Source organism: Lates calcarifer, linkage group LG19 (genome assembly GCF_001640805.2).
Source record: "Lates calcarifer isolate ASB-BC8 linkage group LG19, TLL_Latcal_v3, whole genome shotgun sequence".
NCBI lineage: Eukaryota > Metazoa > Chordata > Actinopteri > Centropomidae > Lates > Lates calcarifer.
In genome coordinates this window covers 4,346,255-4,364,333 of record NC_066851.1, presented here as the reverse complement: position 1 = coordinate 4,364,333, position 18,079 = coordinate 4,346,255, and positions in this window count along the sequence as shown.

Sequence of the window (18,079 nt, the reverse complement as noted above, 5' to 3'; positions counted from 1 at the left end):
CACATTACAATCATGCAGCAGGCAAGAGGGAACATTATTTTTTACTGAAGTATGTAAACACTCTGAATCTTTGAAATGACTGCATGTGCCTGTGTTTCAAGTAAAAAAAAAAAAAAATCTTACCAAAACTGAATAAAGTCTGACATTTACATTTTTGAGGCTCTCCATCAGCAGCATTCTCTCTACAGCTGTTATTCCTTGTGGCATTCCAATGTCCAACAACAACCACACCTTTTCAAGAACGTCTGCCAGCGACAGAGAGAGAGTGTGTGTGTGAGAGAGAGAGAGTGAGAGAGAAAGAGAGAGAGAATGAAGGAGAACACATCAGGTGTAATTGGTATAAGTGGGGCATCCAGTTTCAATGATGTCATTCTTTGCAACCACTGTCTTCTCTAAAATGTCAATGCATGTGTGCATATGCTGCATGCATGCCCTGCACTACAGCAGCATTTGTTTTTGTCTCTATTTTCTTTCTATGACTCTCTAAAATCCTAATACAAGAAATATGTCTATCCGAAATCTAAATTAATGTATCTCTTAAGTATCTCTAAACACTTGATAATGCTAATAAACACAAAATAATTGATGCCAAAGTAACACAGCAGTGCTTAGTACTGATATTAGCTCCGTTCTGTGCCATTGAATGCTTGTGGCTCACTTGTTTGTGTGTGAGAGGCTTTCTCACTTAAGACCTCCGGTCAATGACCTCGTAAACTTTCCAAGGAACCTGTAACTTGGCCCCAGGTCAAGCTCAATGCAAATCCAATTTGCTGCTGAATTTAGCCAACAAGTCAACAATGCCCAAAACCTGTGTGAACTCTATAAGTGCATTTCTCTAATAAATATAAACTGTCCAAAATACTGAGAAGAGAGGAGGTACTTTATAATCATGATCATTTACAGCCCTTGACAAATTTCTGAGGAGATGAACAAGCACTTTATTTTCTGGGCTCTTGTCTTGACATTTTTGGCCACATGAGGGCGGAAGTTGTACTGTTTTAGAGGCAAGGAATAACTGGATTACATCAAAGAAAAGATCTTAGATTGCAAGGAGAGTCACAAATCCTTTTACAGCATTGTGTGGCTGTGGTGGAGGTGGTGGTTGTTCAAGTAAAAATGATTACAGTTAATTCCTCTGGCTGTTGATCCTGGTTTATTCTGTTCAAAATAATAGATTTTTGTGTTCTCAATAACTACAAGCTAACAAGCAACAAAACATGTGCTTCTCCCAAAGTACATATAAAGTAAAAACCTCTCTGTTGCAGGTTTTCTTTGAGTCAAGTTGAACCATGTTCAAGAATTCACAATTCATGATAAGGCTAGATTAAACCACTGTGGAGCCCAAGGGCAAAAATGAGTAGTAGTATTTTCCACACACACAACCTTGGGCCATTATGGCCCCCTGAGTTTCTGGGTTTGAGGCAGTTGTCTGTTTTTCCCTGTTGGGAACGGCATGTGATGATTTAGAGTTTGTTCACCTTTTATGTGACTCCTGAGTGAATAGAAGAGGGCAGGCAGACAGCACACCCATTTCCAGCACATTATTTCTAACTGTAGTGGTGTATCGGGGGAGTTGGACTGACTGATGGTGATCATAACTAGTTCATTTTTACTCAGTGATAATTTTGTAGATTTGTCAGTGGAGATACATCAAGCTGGCAGCAAACACAGCTCCAGTGAACAGAGTGTCAGAAGTAGACTTGTTTGCTCTCTGCTGGCAGCTCAGTGATATTGCACAGATCACGTGGAGTGTAGGCTGGAGTCAGTTCTTCATGTGAAGAGGTGTTTGTTCATTCCTCTGTAACACTAAAAGCCAAAAGAATTGATCTAGTTTAATGCAATTCAAAGGGACTTTAATGAAGTGAAAAACAGACATTTATATTGCCAAAGCCAGACTGAAATAAAAACAACATTTTAATAAATATACAGAAACAGATTTTTCTATCATAAGGTACACCCTGGACTAATCATCAGTCTATTACAGACAGGCTGACATTGTCAGAGTAAGAAATAATGATTTTAATGGAAATGATGAAAGTGTTCTTCAAACTTTGCCTTCATCTAAAAAACACCTTTTGCAGCAATTACAGCCTGGCAGACGTGAGGCATTCTAGCTGTCAATTTTTCAAGGTAATGTGATGAGATTTCACCCCATGCTTCCTGGAGCATCTCCCACAAGATGGATTGGCTTGATGGAGTCTTCCTCTATACCATACGGTCAAGCTGCTCCCACAACAGCTCAATAGGGTTCAGATCTGGAGACTGTGCTGGCCACTCCATTACAGTCAGAATTCTGGCTGACTGCTTATTCTTTAAATATTGCAGACACATTTTGGAGGTGTGTTTTGGGTCATTATCCTGTTATAGGCATGGCATTGCAAAATCTTGTGATAGCTTTCCTTCCTCAAGGTTCTTCCACTCTGTACAAATCTCCTATTTTACCACCTCCGAAGCGCCCAGACCACCACACTGGCTGTCACCATGCTTGACTGATGGTATTAAGTACTGTTCTTGCATTTTTTCATTTGTTCTGCGTCTCACAAATGTTCTTCTGTTTGATCCGAAGACCTCAAACTTGGACTCATCTGTCCACAACACCTTCTTCCAGTCTTCCAGTGTCCAATGTCTGTGCTCTTTTGCCCATTTCAGTCTTTTCTTTTTATTGGCCAGTCTGAGATATGGCTTTGTCTTTGCAATTCTGCCATGAAGTCGAGCATCCTGAAGTCGCCTCTTCACTGTTGATGCTGACACTGGTCTTTGACAGGTCCTATTTAGTGCAGCTGTTTGTTGACGACCTGTGAGGCATCTTTGTCTTAAACTACACACTCTCAGATATTTGTCTTCTTGCACAGTTGTGCATTGGGCCTCCAACTCCTTTTTTCTGTCCTTGTTAAAGCCAGTTTGTGCTGCTCTATGAAGGGAGTAGTTTACAGCATGGTAAGAGATTTCCTCTCAATTTCTCACATTGAATACCCTTCCTTTCTTCCTAACCCTAACCCTAACCCTAACAACTGTTGATTCAGATACTAAACTAACCTAAAGAATGCCATGCTCAACGGTTTTCAGCTGTACAACACAATTGCGAAAAGATTTTCTAATAATCTGTTAGCCGCTAGTTAGTTGCTAATAATAGGCCTCTATGCAAAAATGTAGATCATTCTTTAAATATCATCTGATTAATTTCAATTGTTTGTGAAATGGATAAAATTGTTTGTGAATTGCATGGAAATTTGTTTTTCTTTGGAAAACAAGTGATGGCAAGTAATTAGAAATGATTGCAAGTTATCCCAAACTTTTGAGCGGTAGTGTATATACATACATACATATAGATAGATAAATAGATAGATAGATAGATAGATAGATAGATAGATAGAAATGAGTGAGAGACCCTCCAACATTTATTTAAGCAAATGATTTTATTTAAAGATATTTGTTCTGTATGTATGTACAGTAAGTTTGTCTGTGTATATCAGCACAGTGCAAATGGGCAGTGCAGGAATACACTGGTGACAGTCTTCATGGTGGTTGTATTTCAGTGGACGCCCTTCTCTAGTCACAGCAGCTCACAAATCTTGCGACTGTGTTTGTACATTGCTTTAGTTTGCCCAGCAGATATGAAAGTTTATCTATCCTAACACAACGTGATGTTTACACTTGGCCTCAGGTGACTCCAACAACTCTAACAAACTGTCGTCACAAGAGCCAGCAACACTAACGAACCAAGTGTAAATGGCTCTGGTAATGACCCCACAGAAGTTACATTCCATCCAGACTCAGTCCTGCTTAGACTGCATTACAGGGTGGCCCAATCACTTCCTGTTAAAGGGAAAAAGTCACAAATGTTACTGTCTTCCTCATTTCAAGTTTAGTCATTTACGGTACATTAGTGCCTCAGTTCTTCCACTGAATATAAGAGATATTGTTGTAAGAGTGATTTAGTTCATCAGTGTTTCATCAGACTTGTTCATCATTGCAAGTGAAATCTTTTTTTTAAGTTGGACACAGCACCATGAATCAGAGAGGACAGATCCACAGTCAGAAAAAGAGAAGAGAAGAGAAGAGAAGAGAAGAGAAGAGAAGAGAAGGGGTCATACACTATGACCAGCAGCAGGTCCAGATGCTGCCTAAAGGTGATGCTATGACACTGCTCATCAGCCACACTGATCCAGCATTGTCCTTGTTACCAAATATGGCATAATCTGATATCCAGGAAACAGTCTTTGAATTCTCTGTCTTGATGATTGCACAATCGGAAGAATGTGGGGGCAAGTAATGATGTGAGCATGCACTGGTGATGTCAACATTTTTCCCTCTCCCTCGTCAGTTGTTTAACATTGCTGAAATAGCTGATGACAAATCAGCCGGCTGACCTCTGAGCGTCATCATGTCTGTTTTTAGCTGCCTATACAGCAAACCTCGGCCCACTTGGCCTTGGAAGTCCTTGTCTTTCTCTTTTCTGCTGCCCGCATCGCCCACACTCTCCCCTGGATAGCGGCGTATGGCCACAGCCTCTCCTCTCGCCTCCACTCCACTCCCCTCCACTCTTCCCTCACCCACTGACCCACTGGCGGAAAGCGTGGGGGCCATCTGTGGTGGAGAGGCTACTTTTAGTCTCCCAGGCTGCTATTTTCTCTCCACTGTTTTGTTTTAAAAACACAAAGCACAAGCTGACTTACGCAATACTTGTCTCACTCCCTGCTTCTCTCCTCTATTGCTTCACAGGTCTTGTTTACTCAACAGTGCACTTGGCCTGTGGCAACACACCCTTACAGGAAGAATGTCAAATTTAGACATGAGATTAATTTTTTTTAAACCAACTGAATGGCGGATTAGATGGTTTAAGATAGCAGTCTCTCCAGTGGGGATAGATATTTATATTCACATTTAGGGTACAGCTGCTCATTTCACAAAGGGAAATGTAACACGTCAGCACATATTCAAAACCAGTTCATACGTATTTGTGTCTGTACCAATATATTTCACATCCTATCTTTGACCATGACTATACATTTTCAATAATATATAGTTGAAATGCCATAGAATGAAGTATATTTAATGTATTTTGATAGGCAAACCTGTGCTGTATTGTATTCCAATAACATTCTCCAACTTTAACTTTTAAGTTACTTAACAGCATATTACCCACAATAACACTCAAAAAGTAGTGAATGTTGATTTCCAGGATAACTCTGGAATTTTTGAACCTGGGTCTTATTTGCCTTGTATTGTAAGGATGATATATTCAGAACCACTAAAGAGCTTACTGGTGAAACTGTCCCCGCAACATATGTCCATTAAAAGTCACTGTTTCTGCCAGTGGTAATATTGTGGAAAGGATTCCTATAGATATAGACCAAGGAGTAAGATATTTTTTATTTAACCAGAGACAGTCATTTTATTGCTCTGCTCAAAGCTGCAAGAAAAACTAGCACTTTAGTGGACTTACTTTGACATGGAAAATTTAGAGAATTCTTCCTTTTAACAATGTACTGCACATAATATTCTGTGTATAATCTGTGAAACACAGATAAATTTAACAGAACTGAGAAAGCAAACAAATGCACATATTTGAGAAATAGAAAAGGGGTGACATTTCAAGAACAGTTAAAAGGTTAATATATGGACAAAGCCATTGCTACATTATATGTATGTAGACACAATGTGCTGTATATTGAAGCTATCAAAAGGTTGCTGCACTGTGTAAAGCATACCCACAACAATATCTTTTTGTCCTTTTAATTTTTAATTTACTTTTGATTTGACTCATAATTTTAAAATTGTTATATTTTCAATTATACTTGCTTGTCTAGTTAGAATTCTCAGAGAAATGCTTTTGCTCACTCATAGCCTACACACTTAAGGCCTAGATAAGAGAGTGATGTTGATCTTCTCATCTCAGTATCAGAAAGAGAGATATGTTTCAGACACATGATAAGAATAACCCAGTATATGTTGTCATAGATGTATCAACACTATGTGTACTGACCCCAAACAGACACAGATGTCTTCGATGATGTCCATTAAAGATGACAAATACTTTTTCAGGTTAAAATATTCATTTATAGTCTAACACAAAAGATTTGATGGATGACGAGAATGCATGTCATATGAAGGCATGAAGTCATGGTTTTAGACATTTTTGGTGACTCCAAAGGAAAAAAGAGAAATGATCTAAGTTTCAGGTTAAACAGCTGATAGACACTGGTGCTAAAGATAGCTACTTTGACCACAAGTTAGTCTTGTGCTCTAAACCATGCTGGTCTTTATCATATGACATCACAGTCAACAGTTTTCCTACTTTTCACACAGTAAAACCAACCTGGAACATTCAGTGTTAGTCTACAGTCCATAATGTCAGCTCCTACTTCATCTGATTGTGACCACAGAAGTGTGTGTTTAAGTGACACCGTGTTAGAAATATCTCTCCAGGGTTGGGAATTTAAATACACACGTGCAACCTTTTCCATAAGATGTTAGCCGCACCACGCTGGCCTTTAAAAGCACATTTTCCTCCGCAGCGTGTTGCTATTTGAGCACTATTCCAGTCATGTTCATTCATGTGGAACAAAGTGTGGCGAAACTATGAATGGAAAATATGGCATCTGTGTATGTGTGTGCCCGCACGCGCGTATCAACCAACCAGGTCATTATGACCTGAAAGAGTGTAGCTGATTTTTGATTGTTAATGGAAGCCTTGTTTTGTCCAAAAGCTCTGTTATTGGGTTTAAAATGGCATCATGGGGTACTGTGTCTTTATTAGAACAAAATATTTTCTCCACTAATAAATCCAATTAAAAAAAACTGTACAAAGAAGACTCTCTTCTTCAGTACAAAGAAGAGAGTCTTCTTCTCTTCTTGGTCCTCTACATATGCATTGCCCAAAGGACAAAGGTAGAATTTATTCAGTGAAACATATTAAGAAGATCTGGACAAGAAAATGAGAAACTATCAGTTTTAAAGAATATAAAACAAAAACTACTATTTTTATTACATTAGTTAGCAGTGAGCAGCTTTAAGGTTATTATTGCTAGAATTTCAGTCAGTTTCAGAATGTAACTAAATACATTTACTCAAATACTTTTTTAGATATACTTTGAGTATTTCATTTTCAATTTTTGCCACATCATGACTTTTATTCCACTACATGCCAGAAAGAAATATTATATGTTTTACTCTGATACTTCTCTCTGCTTCTCTCTGATATTTACCTGCCAGTTACTTTGGAGATTAGGATTTTACATAAAAACACATGACCAATTAATCAGTACTTTTACTTTTGATACTTAATAACTCTGATATTTATGTACTTTAACTCACGAAAAGGACTTTTTACTGTAATACAGTGTCTTTATACTGTGTTTTTGTTACTTTTACTCATGTATGTGAATACCTCTTTCATCGCTGCTGACATTATCATGCAGTGTATATTCTGTCTCAGATTGTTGTAGCTCATTGAAGCTTGATGCTGTGAAATATTTAAACCCAAAAGATCTCAGAGATCTCAGAATGGGAGACAAAGGTTGGTAGGTTTGTGCAAAGTTTAGCTGCACAGCATGAGATTGTCCTGATGGATATATGCCAGCAGGCTGCTTAAAGAGTTAATGCAAAGAGGAATGGTTGTGTGTAATACATAACAACAAGTTTTTTTCATAATTATGGGTAAATATTTATACATTTTATCTACACCCAGGTTTTGTCTCCTTACACTGGCCCCCAGTACTGATCACATTTGATGTTCCCATGGCCCGTACTGCTTGTTGTATTTCTGAGCTTTTAGCCCTATGAGACAAGCCTGGAGATCCTCAGACAAAGGTTTGTTCCAGAATCCTGATGTTAATACTAGTACTAGTATTAGTACTAGTACTAGTACTAGTATTAACAGTATTAACAGCAACATTAGAATTACTCATTTTGCCATAGAGTAGCAACTGTCAGTGTAATATTATCATCCTGTCTACACCACTCAGACGAGCACCAGACCTCAGTGACAGAGTATTCTCCATAACTGCCCCCTTCCTCTGGAACTCTCTCCCTATACACATTCAATACTGCAACGATCTGCCCATGATCAAATCACTTCTCAAATCTTAGCTTTTAATATGTGATTAATGTTGCGTGCCCTAAATTTTAATATATTGTACTCTATAATATTTTAAATTCATGTTCATGTCTTTTAGTACCCTGAAAAGTTCTCTCTGTATAAAATATATTATGTTTTTTAATGTAGTGACTGATGCACTGACATGTTGGAGGAAGGGAGCTTGTTTTAATAATTTTCTATACCATTTGGTAGTTTCACATATAGCAATACATAATATTTTATAAAAAATCATCATGTGTTTTTCTGTAAACTCTTAATCTGAAAAGTAACTAGTTACTCAGCTGGCAGCATGTTGCTTTTGAAGTTGGTATCATTTTCAGCTTTTCACTTCAACCTCCGTAGAGAACAACAGGGGGCAGCAGAGTGTTTTGGTGTAATCAGATGTCCTTACCAGACTACTGCATCTTGATAACACAGGAAAGAGAGCTGATTTAATGAGAGCAGTAGGAATCACAGCATGCTCCAGCAGCCCTCGTCACTGGCTTGGTATGGAAGCACTACACTTAGATGAAGGATGAAGCCGGACCAGCCGCGGCCAAGATGAACAGAGGCAGGGGGCCTTGGGGTGCTACTTCCTCCCTTCCCTCTCTTGGCAGTGGCATAATTGCTGAGGTTGCCTAGCGACCGGAAGCCTGGAAACAGAAGGTGTCACTTGTTACCTCAGAGCTAGATTTAGCCAAATTGTAAAATAGCCACTGGTGGAACATGAGCAGGGTCGCGTTACTAAAGATAAGCAGCAGAAGACAGGAGAAGAGGGAGGGATCAGAAAATAGACAGAGGTCACTGGGATGGCCATTGATTCAGGATTGTGTGCTGTTTTTCAGGACTTTTAAAGTAGCTCAAAAAAAACCATCCTCTCAATGGACAATAATGTAAAACAATATGATTTTATGACAATACTAGTAATAATGTGGAGTAATAAGTGATTTTTCTTTTTACTGCATCTTGGCATAGAATGACACACATTTATCAGCTAAAAGGGGTTTTAGTTACAGGGAATTACAGATGATATATATAATAGTATATAACATTTATAGCTCTATGACTCCACTCATCTTTAAAGACTCATTTCCCACTCTGTACTCTGTCTGTGAACAAAACACTGATGTGTGGTGCAATAAGCATTAAAATGGGACCACGGACACTGCTTTATTATAAGTGTTTTGCATCATAATATTTCTTCACCACAGATTTTGTTTCAGTTGTAATTAGCTAGCTTGCTGGTGTCAATTACAGGCCACTAAAAGTGGGAGTGAGGTGCTGTAGCAGTATGTAGGAGGAGATCAGTTCTATCAGTGTAGATGCACTTTGTAGTGGTCACCCACAGAGGTTGATAAAGGTAAATTAATTAATTACTCAGTTCATGTAATTACTTTCTGGTAAGGATATAGCAAACAGAATATTTGAAGGTGCAGATGTCAATATTTTACATTGAGAATCTGACTAATGGCTATGTGCTGCTCTTTGTGATGAACCAACAGAGATTTATAACTCAACTCTGCAGTCCCTCTCAGCTCCATAGACTGTTCACTGTTTTGGTTTTATAGCCCACAGCTTAATGATTTTTATTCAGTTTTACCACTCTCATCACTGTCTTTTCCAGCTGCATCAGGCAGCTCTGTTAACTCCACTGCATGCCCCAAAGTTTGGTGCTGGTGAAATATAAGCCACTTATTTTTCTCTTTTAGTTTATTATATATATAATTTATACAGTTGCAGAGCTGAGCCACCTGAGCTCTAAGACCATAACCCAAAAACGTCCCTATCCCCTCAGTTTTTTATTACATGTATGTTTGCTATAACCTATCATGATGCACACGTTTTGAACATATCTGTGTTCTGTTAGGAGCATGCTTAAGGGCAAAATATTGCCAGTGCCCACATGTCAAACATGGGCTTAAGCTTGAGTTTTTATTTATTCATTTATATATCTCAATTCCAGCCATACGTCTCAGACAGCTTTACAATTCACACAAGAAGAAATGCCTATGATTTGACCCTTTGCAAAAGGAAAAACTTTAACTTTCTAAAAATCCATTAACGGGAAAATCCTCAAGACGCACTACAAAGGAGGGATCACTGTTCAATGACAGACAGATTTTAGATGATGTGTTTACAGAACAGACAGAAGTATCAGTAGTAGAATTTCAATATGGAGAATCAGAATGACAGACAGTATTAATAAATAAAGTATATGAGCTAACATAGTGTAAGTATTATGCATAATACATTAAGAAGTTTAAAGCAAAATGTAAAGGCTTTGAAATGAAGACTGTGGGATCAGATAAGAGAAGCTTAGGCTTTATTCAATACTAAATTGCACTGTTGTCTTAAATCCTGGCAACATTTGCATTGTGTTATGATGTGCATGTAAATTAAGTCATTGACTGAACACCACAGCCAGTTAGATTCTTTTAAACATTTGAAAAGCCTTGATTCTCAGAACCACTTCCCAGTAAGATGTCTTTCAAGGCCTGTCATTCTAATTCCTGATATTTTTCTCTCTGACCGGTCCTTTCCTCATTGTCTGTGTCTTCTGCCTGCTTCCGCTCTTCTGTCCTTAGCTCCCCATTATTAGGCTCTCATCCCCTCATCTCCTCCTCCCTCCACCCCTTCTTTTTTTCTCTCTGCATTTTCTAACTCGTCCACATCTCCCTCCCTCCGATAAAACCCATCCTACAATCTGTACTACAGCTCACTCTCTTCTTTCCTGTCCCCATTCATCCCCATTATTTACTTTTTCTCTATCTCCCACTGTCACCCTCTCTCAGGCTTTCACTCACTGTTGTTTAAATGCCTCTCCTCCCTCTCTTCCACCATATACCTCCATCTCTGCCTCCATCTCTGGTGCGCACACAGCGGATGGCGGCAGCCCACTCAGTCCTCTCAGGGAGCAGAAGGTTTGTCCACTCCCACTCAGGCTTTGCGTCATGGAACACAGAGAAATAGAGACAGAGGAGAGAGAACAGATGGGAGGAGGACACACTGGCTGCCTGTTTTATAACATTACTCCTAACAACGCTGTGGTCATCAGTACGACTATGTAAAGAAGCAGGCTATTGTAGACTCATCAACCGAGCCTATATATAGGCCTGTGCTGAATATAGAGGAGCAGGAACTCACACGTTCGGTGTGAAGAGGAAATTTTGTCCCACACTTTGGGAAAGGTCATTAGATTTATTCATGATTCTGAAAAGATTCAAGGTGATGTAGTGTTTTATAAGAATCCTAACCTTTTTAGAAAAGCACCCATTCCACACATGTAATGATTTAAGCAAGCATCCATAGATTTTTTATTTTTAAGTTACTTTTTTAAATGAACTGGACCCAACTTGTCAGTCCATAAGCTCACTCTCACAGACTGGTGCTTATGTGGAAATCCAATCTGAGGGCTTCACTAGCACAAGATTGGTGTAACCATAGCGACCTGATGCACATCAGTGCATGACATCATATCTGACACAATCACTCCCATTTACGTAAGTGGAAAGACAATTCAAACCATTCTTCTATTATTATTTTTGCCTGTACCAGCTTCTACCAATGACTTTAAACAAGCGTTGCATAAGACTCTGGTTGCAAATGATGACAATAAAAAAAAGATGCTATATTTTATAAATGGCACAGAGGATAGTGATAATATAGCATGTTCAAATGCAAATGCTGTTTACTGGATTTACACAAGAACAAAACAAAAATGAGATTTGTAACACCACGTAAACAAGAGATTACATCTTCTGACTGCAAAGCTGAACATGAACAGTCAAATCTGGGTCACGCTGAAAGCAAAAATCCACCCTTAGAGAGAATTCCCATGTTTTTTTCCCCAATGATCTTGGACAGCTGGATTAAGATACACAGACACCGGGAAGTTGCTTCAATAGCTCTGGAGAGAGAAGAGACCAGTGTGTGATGTGATCAAGCAGCATTTTCTGGAACTGCCTCACTGATAATGAATTAAAGTCTGAATGTGAGGATGTGCTGACGGTACCCAGGGTGGTTTTTATGAGTTTATGAGAATGTCTTTTGGTTCAGTGCTGCGATGCAAGTAATGATGTGGGTGTAAAAGCATAATGAAATGTTCTAAAAGTCCACAAAATCAGCCACCTACAAATTGTCAGACATATGCAGTTTAGCTTGATTTCAGCATTTTGAGAGCTGCTGAGTTAATTATGATCTTGAGCATTAAGTGTGTTATTATATTCAACTGTGGCTTTTTACCTCAAAACTGTGGTTGTCAGGCAACCAGTGGACACTCCAGGACTGTCACTGCTCCAAGCCAAGACAGAAAGCAGTACATAGTCCCCTATAAAACCACAACCTGTCTTTTTTAAAACATTGTTTTTTTACAGATTAAACAAACAAGACATTGGCTTAGCTTAGCAAAAAAAGCATAAGGACAGCAAACAGGGGGAATAGCTAACCTGAATCTGTCTGCAAAATGTGCCTGTCAACACCTCTAAAGCTCGTTAACATATTTTATCCTGTTTATTTAATCTAGACAAAATTCATAGTAAAATCAAGATAGCTATTTCCCCTATGGTTCCAATCTTTATGCTAAGCTAACTGGCTAGCACTTTGGCCCATACCATAAAAACTACAGGCCAGGTTACCATTAAATTTGTGGAAAAAATGTTTTCTCTCCCTGAGGATGAATTTTGGTTGCCTTGTACTCACCATAAAGGGATAACAAGGATTCTGGTCTGTCAAAAACTACTGCCACACCCACAAGTAGTATAGAACTAATGACAACCCGAAGTTCCTAATACTCCAGTTCAAGTCCATGTGACTTACACCTACAACCTGAAAAAACTAGTTGTTTCCCTAGCCACATCAGCATTTTTCCCATGTGATTTTTTCCCCCGACAGGAGATCAAGTTAATGTGACTTCATCTGTCTGAAGGCTTATGACTCACAACAAGCTCTACTGAACAGAACAGTTTAACCAATCATAACTTTCTGCACTAAGGTGTGGAACATCTGCTGTCCGAAGTGCTGATCCCGGGACTACTGGGGTTGGGGGAGCTGTATGGAACTGAATCTGTCATAGATCTGCTAACTATGAGGCAATTTGGCAGAAAATGTGACCATTTATGATTCGATTGTGCCATTTCTAGGCACCAGTCTGATTTCATCGTAATCTTTTCGATATATATCAATGATACTAGATTTTTTTGATTTATCAGATTGACCAAAGACACCTACGACCACCTGCAATGGCTATGGCTATCCTTCACAATTCAAAGTCTTCTGGAAGAATCTCTGGAAATGATTCTCTGGGAGGATCCCAGTGACCCCTTGACCTTTCCTTTGGTCTTTTGTCAGCTAGACCAATACTTATTTTAGATCTTGGATATTAATGTCCCCATTTGTATTACATTTGCTGCGTATATTTGTGGTCTCCAGATGATGAATCTTAATGTTTTTGTTGACCCCTTGACCTTTCCTCTAGCACCACTGTCAGGCCACAATCTCCACTTATAGATAAGACACGTCAAAGTCATGTGTTTTCATATTAGTGGATATAATTAAGATGGGAGCCATTCAGTGTTTAATGGGCCATTTTCTTCCATTTAGATTATTTCATATGGTAATATAATCACTTAACATTTCAACCAACTCCAGATGCACCCACTGTGCTTTAGTAATTAAAAGTGAACGCTACGGTCCCTTAATATGAAAATACCTCTGATGTAGAACTGCAGGGTATTCCTCTTGTGCTTTAAAGGGTGTACCCTTCCTGCACATGCTTGAAAAGACACAAATCATTTGTTATAGATGGTAAAGATTCAGACGTGGTGAGGTGACATGATAAAAAACACCTTTTGTCATCTATCCCTTCCCATTATAAAATAGTTAATAGGGCGTCGTGCTGACGCAGGCTGGGGAGTTCTGAGCCAGTGTGTGGCGTTTGAGGTGGTGGTGCCTCTGACTCTGTGTGAGTATGTGTGTGAGTCATCATGTCACCTACTGCGATTGGGTTGTTAGGTCAAAAGAACAGCAAACTGTTGTTGTGACAGCTAATAATGTATGAGTTGGGGGTTGTTCAGTGGATGTGGTCTGTGTCTTTGTGTGTGTGTCTATGTGCGGGTGTGCTGCGGAGCTGGGTTAGGGTTAAAAACATGCTGCTTACAAACATTAACAATCAGACAGTGGAAGCAGTAAGCGTCATTACACATGCACTTTATCAGCCTGTGCTACAGTTGTTAATTAAATTAGGAACTACATTAATAATGACGTCAGTTGTACAATGCACAGTGAGCAGAATTTAGATATCCTTATAAGCAGTTATGCAGCTTAACATCATGTTAATTATTTTAAAGCTGCACCAGTCAGTATTTTCATATGGCTCAAATCACTACATGTAATGTGAAAATTGTCACTCGAAGGAAGTAGGTGAAATTTATTGGAAAACACTGCGATAAATCCTCAGCTCTGTGGACTGTTTTAGCATCTTTCAGCTCGTTGTTTTGGTTTTATAGACCACAACGTTACTATTTTGGTTCACTCTCATTGCTCTAATTGATCCCATATCCAGCCACAGAAGGCACTTTGTTTTCCACAAAACAGCTTCATAAACAAACTGTTACCTACTATTACCCACTCAGCACCAAATAGATCAGTTTACTACTACTACTACATATTTAAATGTGCTTCTATACTTAATTTTAAGAGTAAAAGTATTCTTTATTGGTTGAATTGAGTAATTTGTTGCATTTCCTGTTTTGTTTGAAAGTAGAAAGATACAAACTGCAGGTAACATTGTTGATAATAAGCATAGAAAGTCTCTTGCAGAGTCATCTATCAAGCTCACAGCTGTGGCCTTGATTCCTCTCCAAATTTGTCCTCCACTTACATAAATGTGTACCTGTGAACTCTTTAATTGTAACTTGTAAATGAATTACTACTCAAATGTGATTTGTTCTCCTTCAGTAGTTTTCCTGTTGATTAACGACCTGATCCCAAAACTCACAAGACCCTGAACCCATACCTGTTCACTCCCTATAAGCAACTTTGAGTTAGAACCTAGGCTGTGAGTGTGTAAGTGATACTGAGCCTGGGAAATAATAGGCTGTAAATGAAAAGAAAGAGCGTGCGAAATTGGGTGAAGAGTATAAGTGCAATGAAGTGGGAGAAGAAAAGAGAAGCTAACGTCCGGAGTGGCTATGGAGAGTGCTGAGTGGGTGGGGTGGTGGAGGAGGAGGAGGAGAGCTGAAGCTGAAGCTAGTGGTCTCAGCCTCTTTCTCAGAATTATCCCTCAGTGACGCAAGCTCCTCCACACACATCCTGACAGCTGCTCCCTGCCTGGTTACAGCGCTCCTCGGCCTGTCCAATAACATTCATGTTCATTTCCGCTTAAATGCATGGCTTTCCCCCACTGAGTTTACCAATACAGCTCCATTTAGGCTCATTAGTACATGTTCATCTACTATTTTTTGTTTTAATCTAATCCGTGCACAAGTGGGACCACACTGTCGCTTATACACTGGGTCGTCATGTTTTTAATGAGGATAAACTGTGAAAAAAAAACACTGTTATTCATACTCCACTTGTCTCAGGCATTGTTCTTCCTGAGTGACGACATACAGACCAAAATACACCGGATGCTTGAGAGATAGTTGAAGGGCCCTCATTGATTTCAGAGACACCCCCTGTTTTTATAATGGTTCTCTTACCATTAAAGTGTAGCAATACAGCAATAATTCCCTCAATAAAACATCTAAAGAGCTGTAAAACATACACAATGAAAGTGAATTAATCAAAGACTAAATGACATAAGCAAACAGTAAAAAATGATTTCAGTGAAAACTTGTCCCTAAAATAATCATACTGAGCAAAGAATAACCTAACCAAAGATACTGTATAATAACATAAACCCTGATAGAGGGGCATAGCTACCACTGAGTACACTTAGCTTGTAGGCCTAATACTGTATTTTTGGGGAAGAATTACTGGGAGGTTTAATGATATAAAGAGTTTACATTCTGTGATTGCATCCATATCACACATCACTGGTTTTTGAAAGCAAGCTGATGTTATGTGGGGTTAATGTCTCATGACTCAACTACTGTACATGTAAGTCAGTAACTACAATTTTCAATCAATAAATATCTGGTGACATTTGAAGGAAAAAAATATTGCATGGCCACGACTTAATAAAGTGTGGGAATGACAATCCCATTCCATGACAATTAAGTGTCTCATTAAAGTAATACACATTAATGTATGGATAATTATAACCCAATAATATAATACATGTACAATATTCAGAAATTGGTCATTCTGCATAAAAATGTTCTTTTACTTTGGTACGTAAGTAACATTTTGAATACAGGACATTTACTTCAGAAACCTACATAGAGTTTGGTTGGTTCTGTTGGGGGAATTTGGATTCATAACCGCAGCATTTCTAAAGTCCTGCTGAAGCTCCTGCACAGAGACACAGGAACATGTTTTGTACTTTGTTAGTATAGTGACTGACTAAACATTAAGCTTTAAGTACATTTAGCTGATAATACTTTGACTTAAGGGTGGTACAGTGGTGCAGTGGTTAGTACTGTCACCTCGCAGCAAGAAGGTTCAGGGTTTGAGCCCAGGTTCACCTGGGGATTTTCTGTGTGGAGTTTGCATGTTCTCCCTGTGCCTGCCTGGATTCTCTACAGGTACTCCATCTTCCTCCCACAATTCAAAGACATGCAGGTTAGGCTAATTACTAATTAATGATTAATTACTACTAGTATTTTTACTTGTAATACCACAACAATACCACAATTCTTTTACTTTAATAAGTAAATAATCTGAATTCTTCTTCCACCACTGGTTCATGACAAACACCAAGATATTAAACCATTATAATGGCAGTATACCAAAACAATCCCAGTGACTGGTTATTATCTAATAACCCATAAAGCTTAGCTCCTCTTTGCTGTTGACTTTTGCTGTTGACAATATTAATTTGAATTTAAGAACAATACAGAACTATTAATTATTTGTCCTGTTCTACCAACTCGTAAAAAACAAAAACCTTAAGATAAACTAATTGAATAATGTGAGCTACCATATCTATACCTGTTTCCATCATATTACCTTGGTTCACGACTCCCGACTTGAGTGAAACCAGTAATTATTTACATCACGCTCATGTAGTCTCTGAGCATAACCATGTATGGAAACCACTGTGGTAGCTAAGTAGCCACATGAAACGACAACATGCTTTTCAAAACGGAGCAGGCGTAATTCTCACTGCACCAGTATTTCACTGTGAACACACAAAAAGGCTATTAAGTTACTAACTTTCTGGGGAGTTAAAGGGGACTTCCACTGTGCCATTATTAGCATCAGACCCATTCATCTGCCTTTGAGACACAGGCATTCACTGAGGTTTTGGGACATTCCAGAGAGTCCTGTGTCTTCCTCTTTACAGCCCAGTCATGAAACTTAAGTTGCATCGCTAAGACATGATGATGTCTGACAACTAGTGACATTGTGATCTTTTTCCATGATTACTTTTGTTTAATCACTCAGCTAAATCTAAACTAATAGTAAAATGAAACAAAGAAAAGCATGTAAAACCATAACAAACAAAAATAGCTTTGGTACATGTTGTGAGAGATACCCGCATCGTTCTTTGAAAAAGAAAAAAAAAACACTTGTGAACAGATTTGTTGCAAATGACAAAGCCAAAGCCTGTCTGTTAGATATCAGAAGGAAAATTGTAACATGACCACAAATGGATCTCACCATCCCATCTTGGTCAGAAATTCTTAACAGATGCTCATTTGCTCTCATGGCAACAGCCAGTGTACCGCCACAAAAGAGCAACAAACATGTACTGGAAGATCTTTGCCCAGCGGAGGCAGATGGGGTTTGTGTGGAATCAGGACACACTCCAGTCAGATGAAAGAGACTATTCACCAGGTACAACTGGTTATAAGAAAAGAAACCTTCTTCCTCTACTCTCGATCATCATAGTAATTT